This window comes from Bactrocera neohumeralis, chromosome 6, assembly GCF_024586455.1.
Source record: "Bactrocera neohumeralis isolate Rockhampton chromosome 6, APGP_CSIRO_Bneo_wtdbg2-racon-allhic-juicebox.fasta_v2, whole genome shotgun sequence".
NCBI classification, from domain to species: domain Eukaryota; kingdom Metazoa; phylum Arthropoda; class Insecta; order Diptera; family Tephritidae; genus Bactrocera; species Bactrocera neohumeralis.
In genome coordinates, this window is record NC_065923.1 from 48,884,263 (window position 1) to 48,887,616 (window position 3,354).

A 3,354-nucleotide genomic window follows, 5' to 3' on the forward strand; every position below is an offset into this window, starting at 1 on the left:
TTTCCAGGTGCATGCCCTTAAATCGTAATCCTTAATGCGTTTGCCATGGTCGTCATCAAACGGAGGTTTCTCGTCCGTGGCAGTGGTTCTATTTTCATTGGGACGTTTTTACGTGGCGGGTCCCAGATCCATCGCATAACCCTGGGGACGGATTGTTCGTCCTTTCACTTTAGCTCGCCTTCTAAGTGAATGACTATCAAAGAACTTTCCCGACTTACGTGAACTTCTACACATGACTACATCCTTCATGTATATGTATATACATTAGAGTGATTCAAAAAAAAAAAAATTTTTTTTTGTTTGGTACTCGGAAAAATAGGTTCCTAGACACCTCTAAGAAAGCCTCTCCAAACATGGGTTTTTAATTGTAACGGGAAGGTACTCCTACATACAGTTTTCTATATTTCTTATTATCAGATAGAAAAATTTATATCTCGCTGCCAACTACTTGAAAAAATATCTTGTTCCTTAGATTTTGTAGGAAATTGAATGCTCTACAAAAAAGGTCTATTATGACTTTTTCGTAAACCCAAACGTTTAAAAGATATTAACAGTTAAAGTTTGATTATTTTTGGGAAACTTTTTTATTTCTTATGAATTTTATAACTCAATGAAAAAAAATTATTATGAATAGATTTTTGGAGAGGCTTTCTTAATGTGAAGTACAATCGATACAATTAAGTTCTGAATATAACATAATTCATATGGCTTCCACGACTTCTTTTGCAGAAACGAACATAATTTTCGAGTATTTTTCCGGTGACTCCTTTGACAGTAATGGTCTCTCCGGCCGAAAAACGGCCTTTGACCGGATAAAATCTGGGTCAATTCCGATAACGTACAACCGGAAGTCATGGAAATTATTTCCTCTATTGTTTTTAATATAGAGACGAAATTGTATTTCTATAACTTAATAAAATTATTAATATTAATATTAATTAATTAATATTAATAATTTTCTGTCATCTTTTAAGAAAAATATTGGATGTCTTCAATACTCTCAGCCGAGAAGTATGCATTAAAATAAAAATTGTACACGGTGGAATTTTCTGCAGGCTGCATCCAATCTCCACCTCGGTCAGGTGTAACACATGCAATGGATGGGAATATTTAATATATACAAACCCCCCGTTACATGTTGCCCTACAGGATATCACCCATATATTGGTGCGCTACTTCGTGGTGAAAGCCAACTGGTACTAGGCAACTTTAACGCGCACCACGATCTATGACATTCCTGTCTGTGGAACGATCGTAGAGGGATGGAACTGGTGGAACAGATTGACGATTCGACATTCTGTACAATGAATGACGAAGCCTCCGCCAGAGTTCTGAGCACTTGTAACAGCTCGCCCGATATTACCATTGCTAGTGGTGGTCTGATAAATAGCATAACTTGGCGACCTATACTAACTCTCGCATCAGACCATCTGCCCATAATTATTTCGATCGAAAAACCTCCCGAATTTGTTTCTGTGAACAACCGTACCTTCGTTAGCTTTAACAAAGCTAACTGGGTCAGTTTCACAGAATTTACTGAGAACACCCGCAGCAGCTACTGCTCGCTTCATTCCGGCTGGAAGAATAGCAGAACTCCACCCAAATTTCCCAGCCGAAGCAGCCGGCTTTGCTAATGAGCGCGACACCTTGCGCCATGCCGATCCCGGGGATTCCCGAATAAGGGATCTCAATTTGGTGATTCGACGATTGGTAAACCAGCACAAACGGACGAAATGGATAGAGCAATTGAAGTCCTGTCAGTAGACAAAACCAAAATGCCAAAGGACTGCGCGCCACTTACTTTCACCGACGAGGAGGTTCAGGATGTCATCAACAAAGCGAAATTTTCCAAATCCATTGGCCCTGATGAAATCAACATGCTTATGCTAAGGCATCTAGGCTCCACGGGAGTAAGCTACCTAATCAAGGTCCTCAACCTATCGCTGCCCACTCTTCAAATACCCGATATGTGGAAAGTCGGAAGAGTGGTCCCACTACTGAAACCAGGGAAACCTGCGAACAAAAGGGAGTCCTGTAGCCCGATAACTCTCTTCTCCCAGCAGTGAAGACACTCCCGACCTTCACTCACCACCTGAGCCCAGCCACCAGAGAGAGTTTCTATAACCTCTTACGCAGATGATTGCACAATATTGACGTCGGGCAATGGAATCAATGGCATGTGTTCAAAAGTAAACAGCTAAAGGAGTATAGACTTGAGCTTAGTATTGCAGTCGATGGCGTCAAGATTCCGACTGTCAATAATCCTAAGATTTTAGGTGTAACATTTGATAGTCTATGCTTCTACACTTCTCATACGACCGCGATTATCGTCAAAGTACAGAGCCGCAACAAAATCCTCAAGTCGCTAGTCGGCAGGACATGGGGAAAAGACAAAGAAACGTTGTTGGCAACTTACAAGGTAATCGGCCGCCGCACCAATATGATCGCCTGGATGCAGAACACTGCACTTTGAACCACGACAGGATGCCTTTTGATATTTCCCATCGAACATCGAATCTACATAGTGAGACGCTTATGCTCCCAGTTAAGGAGCATAATGAACTCCTCTCCAAGCACCTTGCGCAGCTTCGTTCTGGATATTGTAGCAGGTTAAACTCCCACTTGTCCAGAAGAGACCCTGACATACTACTCATCTTACACCCTTTTTCTTTTGGTCCGACCACGTCGAAACAGCACGTTTCCTGGGCCTCCCGCTAGATGACGTCGACGGCAACCTATATAGACTTTATCATCCTAACGGGGATTAGATATCCGTTAGAATAACAACAACAACAGCACTGCCATAAAATATAAAGTAAACCACTTTATCTCGTCGTTCTTACTGAAATGTTAAGTACAATCTGGCTGGGATTTCGGAGGGATTACTTCCGCAGTCATAGTTCAACCAAATTCAAAAAAACTGCTCATGAGAAAACCCAGCGAATTTCATAAATAGTTCTGATCTTGAGTAAAAACCACAGAGTTTTGGAAATCCATTATATTTTCAGAGAGAGATATTCTGCATTTTTGGTATGCAAGGTCGTAAGATTGTTTAAAGAATAAGTGGAATAGCATTGAATTAGCAAAATCTAGTACATATGGTAATGCATGGTGTTGGTGGTGTTATGATGTTATATTGATGATTTAGAAACAAATTTGAAAGAAAGGGCAGTCAAACTGGGACTAGGTGAACGGTTTATTTTCCAACCGGACAACGTCCCGAAGCACACAGCAGAAAGTGTAAAGCTGTGGTTGCTGTATAATATTCTAAAATAACTTCATATACCCTTCAGTCACCTCACCGCAATCCAATTGAACTATTACCAGCAAGGAAGTTAAGGAAGCGCTTAAAGA

The 3,354-nt window shown here is 40.8% G+C and overlaps 1 pseudogene; it reads left to right on the forward strand.

Annotated features, from left to right (window-relative positions):
* Positions 1 to 1,262: 1,262 nt before the first annotated feature.
* LOC126762790 (uncharacterized) lies at positions 1,263 to 1,764 on the forward strand (annotated as a pseudogene).
* Positions 1,765 to 3,354: the final 1,590 nt, after the last annotated feature.